Genomic DNA, 7,990 nt, shown 5'->3' on the forward strand with positions numbered 1-7,990 from the left:
TCAGACTTCTTCCCGCTACAATAAAATGCGGCAACAGCATTATGAAAATTGTTCCTTGGTAAACAGTCTCTTTCTGTGTTCTCAAGGATTGTTTTCTAAAGTCTTTCGGGTGGGTACTGGGTTTATGTCTAGAACTGCGTGGAGAATTTTTGCATGCCTGCTCCTGATGTCTTAAGGGTCTAGTTACGCCTTATGGTTGTGTGTGTGTGTGTGTGTGTGTGTGTGTGTGTTTCATTGCCAAAAGGAAGTTTGGATTTCATGGCAATGAACCTGCTTTTACAAGTCTGTCTGAGTCCAGCCTCAAAAAGCCAGGATTCCCCTGGCAGGGACTGCTTTGGGGAACGCCATGTGAGTAAGGACTTTTCTTCCTAAGGCTGGGTCAGCCTGGAAAAGGCCTTGCCAAAGACAGTTGATCAATGGAGGGAAGCCACGGCTTTTTTAGATAGGATGGGTCAGACATGATACAATATCAAAATATCCAGGAAACATCCAGAAGAGTCAAGGGTTCTAGGGTGGTTTGGAAAGTTAAGGTACACCCATACTCATGCCGCACTTGTGCCATTTCACGCAAAAAACCTTATTAAACAGAATGAACCCAGCATCTCTGCATTGACTTGAAAAGATATCCAGGTCCTTTTGTTATTCTAAATAGTAAGTGGTAGAAAAATATGTATGGTTTGATCCCATATTTGTAAAAAAACTGAGTTCAGGGGACTCTTCACTATCTACATGAACTGAAAGAAATACATGAAGAAACATACATGAGACTGTTGGTAACTGGCTCCTCTGCTGCTGCTGCTAAGTCACTTCGGTCGTGTCCGACTCTGTGCGACCCCACAGACGGCAGCCCACCAGGCTCCGCCGTCCCTGGGATTCTCCAGGCAAGAACACTGGAGTGGGGTGCCATTTCCTTCTCCAACGCATGAAAGTGAAAAGTGAAAGTGAAGTCGCTCAGTCGTGTCCGACTCCTAGTGACCCTATGGACTGCAGCCCACCAGGCTCCCCCATCCCTGGGATTTTCTAGGTAAGAACACTGGAGTGGGGTGCCATTTCCTTCTCCAATGCATGAAAGTGAAAAGTGAAAGTGAAGTCGCTCAGTCGTGTCCGACTCTTGGCATGCAAGAGTCCCATGGACTGCAGACTACCAGGCTCCTCCATCCATGGGATTTTCCAGGCAAGAGCACTGGAGTGGGGTGCCATTTTCTTCTCCAAACTGGCTCCTTAGGAATGCGGAATTTGGGTCAGAGAAGACCGAGGAGACCTCGGCTTTACACGGCTCAGGTGAATAATGTGTTACAAAGAGCAGATTACTTTTGTAAGTTATAAAAAAATAATAGGAAGCCCCCAAAAGGGGGAAAAAATAGTGGGGAGGAATGGCCTGAGAAGGGAACTTGGTTTGAGAGCTGGTTGACAGGGGCCCTGCAGGGTTGGGTATCCCCTCTTGGGGAAATGGGTTCATCCCACAGAGGAAGGCCCCACTTCCCAGACGAGTGGGGCTGGGCGGGCTGTGTCCTTCCCCTGGCAGCTGGTAGAGAATCAACTGTGCTAGCATCCACTTGCACTATCACATTTGAAATGGCATCTGGAAAAAGTAATTGGAACGATCCAGGCAGAGGCAGGAGTTGTTATCTCAGGTGGTGATAGAGGTGAAGACCCTGCCTGCCAGTGCAGGAGACGTAAGAGATGTGGGGTTCGATCCCCAGGTGGGGAGGACCCCCTGGAGGAGGGCATGGCCTGGAGAATCTCATGGACAGAGGAGCCTGGTGGGCTACAGTCCATGGGGTCACACAGAATTGGACACAATTGGAGCGACTTTGCAAGCACGGACGCACTCTGAGGGCTTGAGGAAGGGTGACGAGCAGCTGAGAGGAGAGCAGCCTCTAAAAGTTCCAGAATGGGAAAGATGGATCCAGCCTCGGCCTCTGAGCTCTAGTCATCTGCGAGATGGACCACAGGCTTTGAACTGGAGACAGTGCCCAAAGCTTTCATTAACCTTCATCCTTGGAGCAAGTGCCGAGGTGTGTGTCTTTGAAGAGGGATGGCTCAGAAGCGACACGACTTTCAAACATGATTTGTTTTATATTCTATTTGTGAATTAGGGTGTGTTTACAGTGAAAGATTGATTTAGATGCTGACGAGTCAGCTGGAAATATAAAGGCATAATTGAATCTCCAGGTCTATTAAAGACCCTTGTCTAGTGTCTTGCAGGTTGACATTTTATTACAGAGGCCAACTTGGTCTTGCTTTCAGTTTCTTTTCTCCCCTTTCGTATCTTTCAAATATTAGATTTTCCCTTCCCCCAATCAGAAATTTAAAAAAAAAGAAAGAAAACCTCCAAGGAGAGCCAGGATGTCTGAAAGGAGCACCCTGGGGAGGTGGCATCACGTGGCAGGTTGGTATAGGGACTCTGGGCATTGGTACAGTGCCTGGCACCCTGCACTGATGCCCAGTCAATTCTTACCCTCAGAACCTCTGCCATCCCCAGCCCTGCCACCAACTTGCTCTGTTTCCTCAGGCAAATCAGGTCAATCCTGGGGTCCCCTTGTTCCTCCTACCAACGGAGTTCTTGACAGCTAAGAGCTCCAGCAAAGCCCAGAAAAGCACCACAAGAGGCGCAAAGGCCAATGATTAAAATAGCCCTCCCCGATTCCTTTGTAGAAGGATAATATCACGTCACTGGAGACTGCTCTCGGTAAGTGGGTCTTTTTTTTTTTCTCTCTCTGAAGAGGCTGGAACCTGTTCCTCAGGGCTGCTAAATCGGGCCTTGTTCTGCGGTCTGATCTGCTGGCGACCTGTGTCCACTTTACTAAAACTGGCCAGGGGCCCTGGCACCGTCAGGCCACGTGGGCCGCCAAATTGCAAGGCCCTTTCTTTTGAGCAAATAGCATCGCACACGCTGCCATCGAGAAAATGAAAGCATTCACAGTGGCACAGCGTCCAGCTTCTCTCTGTGGCCTTTGGAAACAATTTTGTGACCAGGGAAGGGCAGGAGACAAAGGTCTTTCTATCTGATCCGCTCACCAAGCCAGTGATGGGTTGTGGCGGGCCTCTTTCCCTGGTACCATGCGGATCTCTATCACCCCATTTGTCTCCTCTCTTTGAGTAGACAAGGCAGGCAGGCAGGCAGGCAGGCAGAGGGATCTATTTCAACTGCCCTTGACTCTGTTTATAATCACCAACATGAAAGGAAGGGAAAGAGATGGAGTTTATAGGACTGGCTCTTTGTGTAACCTAATTTATCTCTCTCCAGCAGCAGTGGGCTGAGCAGTTTCCTCTTTTGTTTCCGATGCGGGGAACTGAAATATGAATCTATGTTGATGAGCGAATAAAGGAGCTGAAAGAGGCATAAATCTTATCTTCTTGCAACCCTCGAAGATCAGCTTCTTGTGAAGAAGGAGATTATACTTCTGTAATTAACTGCTTTGCAGCTCCTGGTGATGGCTCAGAGCTGAATAATAGCACCCGGTGAAGTTGCATGAAAGGCGGGCGGGAGGGCTGGCGCAGCCGCGGATCATGAACAATGGTCTCGGGCCTGACATCCTTTCCCAGTGCCCAGCTCGCAGAGAGTCAAGCCAGGAGATATTTGTTCCCTGTCTAACAGCATTCACAGCAGAGAGAATAGAATTCCAGAGCAAATAGCTCCCAGGAACCTGTTCTGCTGTAGGCTGGGAGCTGCCACGAGGTACCTGGAAGACCTCAGCTGGGTTTTCACCCTCCGTGTTCCAGCTACTTACTGGAGCTCGGTGGAGGGGACTGCCCCTTTCCAGCTGTGAGATTTGGGGAAAGTTGTCTCACTTCTCTGATCTGTAGTAGTACCATCCACGAAATGCAGGGGGTCTTGTAGAGTTTGGGGGAGGAAGGGTTTAGATCATGTGTATAAGCAAATCACTTATGACACTGCCTGGCACCTGGCAGGTCATCACTAAATGCTAGCTATTATTATGATTACTTCGTGGAATACAGACGGATGGTGAACTCGTCACTGTTTACGAGGCTTATCATGGAAGGCACTGTATATGCCTTAGTGGCTAAAAGCCTCCCAACTTCCCTGTCAGGTAGGATTCTTCCTCCCATTTCATGGATGACAGAAGAGGCTCAAAACACTGACCTGCTCAAGGTACAGGGCAGCAGAGGAGCCTGGAAGCTGGGCCAGCCCCTTGCCCCCTCCCCACTCTGCACCAGGCTCCCAGGCCCTCAGCTGTTCCTCTACGGGTTCATCTGCCTGTCACTTCCAGGCCTCATCACTGGTTTGATCTTCCAGGATCAAACCCCTGGGCCGTCTTTGCTTCCCCTCCTCCTCCCTGCCCAATGCTGGCATCCCTGAACCCTATAGATTCTTCTCTTGAGATGTTTCTAGAACCTCTCCTTTCTCAGTGCTGCTGCCACTCATGCTGGCCCAGAACCTGGTCTCTCAGGCTCCTGAGTGGTGTCCAAGGGAAAATGGAGCTCTCTTTCCATCACCCCCAACACTGGCGCCCTGTGAGTGGCGCCGAGCCCCACTTCTCTGTCCTTCCCTGCGAGGGGTCAGCAGCCACTGCATCAAGTCCACTTTTATTTCTTGGCATTCAGCTGACCCACCCAAAGTCATCTCTTCTCACTTAAACCCCCTTGTCCGGCTAAGCCTGATTTAGTCTCTATCAGGCACCCCATAGCCTCTCTGAGGGCTCAGTGGATTAGATTCTTGACAAAGATGCAGAAGACTCTTGAGAGTCCCTTGGACCACGAGGAGAGCAAACCCATCAATCCTAAAGGAAATCAACCCTGAATATTCATTGGAAGGACTGATGCTGAAGCTGATGTTGACTGATGCTCCAATATTTGGCCACCTGATGTAAAGAGCTGACTCATCGGAAAAGACCCTGATGCTGGGAAAGATTGAAGGCAAGAGGAAAAGAGGGCAACAGAGGGTGAGATGGTCAGATACCATCATCGACTCAATGGACATGAGTTTAAGCAAACTCAGAGCGATAGTGAAGGACAGGGAAGCCTGGTGTGCTGCAGTCCATGGGGTTGCAAAGAGTTGGACAAGGCTGAGCGACAGAACAACATCAAAGATGCAAATGCCCCGTAGAGGAAGCCCCACTCGATGCATAGTCAGTGTAGGACAGCCACGGGACACGGAGATCACGCGTTCCACCAGTAGAGCTTGAGGCCCAGGGAAGCTCAGCGAATTAGGTGAAGTCCACAGCTTCAGTCAAGTCTCAAACCCAGGTGTTCTAACTTAGAATTCAGGGCTCCTCCATTAGACCAACAGACATATCCCCCTCACTGGTGACAGCAGGCACTGGCCTGGGAGGTGGGAGACAGGGACACTTAGCTCAGTCTACGCATGGGCCATGGACCTGTGTGATTCAACCACAGGGACAGCCTGAAAGCCTGCCTGCTGAGGGGAAAAAATGACTGAGTTAGGCCATGGGGCAGGGGTGTGGTGGGCAGGAACTGGGAGTGGGAGGTGGAGACTGAGATTTAGGCAGATGGTCATGGAAATAGCAACTAGACGGCAGATGAAAATGCAGGTGAATACTAGTCTGAGCAATGCGCTTTGAAAGAAAGTGAAATCGCTCAGTCATGTTCGACTCTTTGCAACCCCGTGGACCCTAGTCCACCAGGCTCCTCAGTCCATGGGATTTTCCAGGCAAGAGTACTACTAGAGTGGATTGCCATCTCCTTCTCCAGGGGATCCTCCTGACCCAGGGATCGATCCTGGGTCTTTCACATTGCAGGTAAACGTTTTACCGTCTGAGCCACCAGGGAATCCCCCAATGTGCTTTGGGAACATAGCAATTAACTTCTCTACTCTGATGGGAGATGGGATCCAGGAGGGCTTTAGGGAAGAAGCAGCCTGTGACGTGGGTCTGAAGAAGCCGAAGGATGACTCCCAGTGAAATCAGGGTCAAGGTCCTCTGGGTTGAGGGAGCAGCTGGACAGAGGCAGGGGGGCCAGACAGGCTGGGCTGATGTGGGGAACAGCACAGCCGGCTGCAAGGGAGCCTGGAAAAAGAGAAACCTGAATTCAAGTTCTGACCCTGCTCCTAGTCGGACCCGCTCAGGACCTAGGCCAGTCACTTTACCTTTCTGGATCTTGGTGGTGGGGGTTTAGTTAGTTGCTCAGTCTGATTCTTTGCGACCCCATGGACCGTAGCCCACCAGGCTCCTCTGTCCATGTTATCTTCCAGGCAAGAATACTGGAGTGGGTTGCCACTTCCTTCTCCAGGGGATTTTCCTGACCCAGGGATCAGACGTGCATCTCCTGCAGTGTAGACAGTCTCCCGCATTGTAGGCAGGTGCTTTACCGCAGAGCCACCAGGAAAGCCCCATACGTGAAACAGGCATAACAATCTTATGTCTCCTGAGGGTTATTACGAGGATGAATCAAAACAGTGAGGCACCAAATATAGGGCCTGCACATAGTAGGTGCTCAACCAAAGGCCCACTACGGCAGGAGGGCAGGTCCTTCTGGAACACAGGTTAGGCAGGGGGTTGGGTGATGCTGTGCGTTTTCCTCTGTCTTCCAACGGGCCTTCCCTCTTTCCTTCCAGGAGCTCACCAGCTGGCCTGGGAGGGCTGCTTGCCCACTCAGAGTTGCTCGGATGTTTGGTCATCCCCGGGTCCAGAATGGTCTTCCGGTTCTGTCATCATCCTTGAGTTCTTTCCAGGCTGAACACAGCCGGGCTGGTGTCCCAGGTCTGGACATGTTTGCGGGCAGAGCCTGTTTGGGAGAGACGGCTCTGTTTAGGTAGAAAGAGACACTGAAGACAGCTGCTGGCTTCTCTGCCATGATGAACATGGATTAAACTCGGCCACTCTGGGCTTTGCAAGGGGACGAGAACACCAGGCAGGCCCTGCGCACCATGGCCTGAAGGGGTAGGGAAAGGCCAGCTTTTCAGGGAGTGTGCTAGCCTCCTCAGGCTGGGTCAGGGATGGGGTGAGGTAGGGGTGGGGGAACGAGTCAGAGACCCTTCCCTTCCCCTTGGCCTCTAGGTGTTGGAGGACTCTCCAGGCAGTTCCTGCCACTTAATATCTGTGGGACTTCAGGTCAATTTTTCAGCCTCTCTGGATGGACCAGTCAACAAAGGCATGTTCCTGTTTGCTGTTCCTCTTTAGCAAAGTGAAAGTGAAGTCGCTCAGTCGTATCTGACTCTTTGTGACACTATGGACTGTAGCCTACCAGCCTCCTCCGTCTATGGGATTTTCCAGGCAAGAATACTGGAGTGGGTTGCCATTTCCTTCTCCAGGAGATCTTCCCAACCCAGGGATTGAACCCAGGTCTCCTGCATTGTAGGCAGATGTTTTAACCATCTGATCCACCAGGGAAGTCCTCCTCTTTAGTAAGTGGTGGCCCAATTTACCTATGCATCAGAGTCACCTGGGTGGGGCTAATTCAGATACTCAGAATTCCTGAGGGCAGGGCCCAGGAACCTGCCTTTTCATGAACTCTCCAGGTGATTCTGGTACAGGCATCTCAGGAACCACACCTCCACAATCACTGTCTGAATTCCAACAGAGTCCCTGGGAAACCAGGAGAAAGAGTTAGGAAGAAGGAGGAGCTAATAGGTGATGTCAACACACCATTCCTCTTCACACATCTATCCGCAGTTATGCTTTTTTCATGATGGTTTAGAAACAGATGCTCTTGGATGTGTGTCTCCTTAGGACAGATGCCATCACTGTTTTTAGGATATAAAATTTGAGTGATACCCCATCCTCTAGACTCACTCCATTTCCAATGCATCCACCCATTCACCGCCCACCACCCATGCTTCCATCATTTGTTTTGGTCCTCGCCTGTTTTGTGCCAGGCTGGGCTTTGGAGACACAGGGAATAACAAGATCTGGGTTCCTGGCCAGAATCCCCCATCTACATAAATAGACACAGAAATCATCCTAATGTAGGGGGATCCTTCCAACATGCAATGTCTCAAGGGGGTAGAGTGGTGGTACAAGGCAGAAATGATGCGTTCCATGGGAATGAGGAAAGGGAAGCCCTCGCA

The sequence above is a fragment of the Ovis aries genome, chromosome 15 (assembly GCF_016772045.2).
Source record: "Ovis aries strain OAR_USU_Benz2616 breed Rambouillet chromosome 15, ARS-UI_Ramb_v3.0, whole genome shotgun sequence".
Taxonomy (NCBI): domain Eukaryota; kingdom Metazoa; phylum Chordata; class Mammalia; order Artiodactyla; family Bovidae; genus Ovis; species Ovis aries.